The sequence below is a fragment of the Penaeus monodon genome, chromosome 15, assembly GCF_015228065.2.
Source record: "Penaeus monodon isolate SGIC_2016 chromosome 15, NSTDA_Pmon_1, whole genome shotgun sequence".
Taxonomy (NCBI): Eukaryota; Metazoa; Arthropoda; class Malacostraca; order Decapoda; family Penaeidae; genus Penaeus; species Penaeus monodon.
In genome coordinates, this window is record NC_051400.1 from 2,316,303 (window position 1) to 2,317,697 (window position 1,395).

Genomic DNA, 1,395 nt, shown 5'->3' on the forward strand with positions numbered 1-1,395 from the left:
ATCTGTCTCATGCGTATCCATCATGATCAGCGAGATACCCACGAGGCAGCATCGAGTATCGTATCTTCCTGAAGTAGTGTAAGCGATCACAGCCATGTACGCATCAGATTTGCGAGCGAATCTGAGAGGCCATTGTAAACAACACATCAGTTATTCTTATCATGTTTTCCTTTGTATATTATTGATATTTTTCACAGATTGGAGGTCGTAGGTTTTTGATAGAATTTGTAATGGTATTCTTCTCTTTTCTTGAGGCAGTGGCAAAATGTGTGCACGCGCACACGCACGCAAGTGCATTCAGTGTGTATGTAGTCATTTAGTATGATAATTCTTTTTAAAAAAAGTGATGGGATAAACTTGTTGTTCATGCAGTGCATGAAAGTGTACAGTATATCACTTACAAATTGTCTATTTTAACTTTTTTTCTTCTTTTCCCCCCATTAGAGCGTAGATAAATCAGTTTACATTATTAATCAACCACTTACAAAATACAAGGGCGCCCAGAAGGAGATTTCTTAATCCCCAGTGAGGTTTTCGCATCACGTACAAAATCACAGTCCACACAGCATGGCGGGCCGCTGCACCCGGCACTTACGCCCCTCTAATACTCGTAATAATCCGAATTAAGTCATCAGTCCGTAAAGTCAAAAGTACGTTATTATTTTAATTAAATAATGAGTAATGAGCTCCACTCGCTGCTGCGCGTTGGTTGTGGACGGGATGGAGCGGCGAGCTGATGGCGATGCGGCGGCTGGCGACGGAGATGTAGATTTTCAGTGAGCCGAGTGGTCGTCAGTGAGCCGAGTGAGCCCCGTGTGCCGTGGCTCCTGTTTCGGCTGACCTTCCCCCTCCGCGTGTCCGTCACCTGCTTCCCCATTCACTTTCCTCCTTCTTTCCCCTCCTATTCCCTTCCCTTCCTCCCTTCCCTCCTTCCCCTGTTGTCTCTCTTTCCTTTGCCCTATCTCTGTTCTCCTTCTTTCTCTTTCCCTACCCCAGTTCTTCTTTTTGTATTTCCCTCTTCCCCCCTCTTCCCTTCCCCCCCTCATCCACCTTTACCCCCTTTTTCCTTCCCTCCCCTTCCTCTGCTTCCTCCCTTTCCTTCTCTTCTTCCCCTTCCTCCCCTTTTCTCTTCCTCCCCTCTCCCCTCCCCCCCTTCCTCTTCCTCCCCTCACCCCCTTCCTCTTCCTCTTCCTCCCCTTCCCCCATTCCCCCCTTCCTCACCCCTCCCCCCGCCCCCACCTTTTTTTCGCGGAATCGACTCGCCTTGTCTGGCCGGGATGCAGATGGCTATTTTGGCCTCGTGTCTTTTGTTTGTAATTAGTATTGTTGTTTTTGTGGAGGCGGCTTTGTTGTTTTGGCTGCTGCTTCCGTCGCCATTTTCGTTATCGTTGCTCG

The 1,395-nt window shown here is 48.2% G+C and overlaps 1 long non-coding RNA gene across 1 annotated transcript in view; it reads left to right on the forward strand.

The window, feature by feature from the left end:
- The window catches only part of LOC119581632, a 102,181-nt gene that overhangs the window by 99,856 nt on the left and 930 nt on the right, over positions 1-1,395 (forward strand). The window lies entirely within an intron of this gene.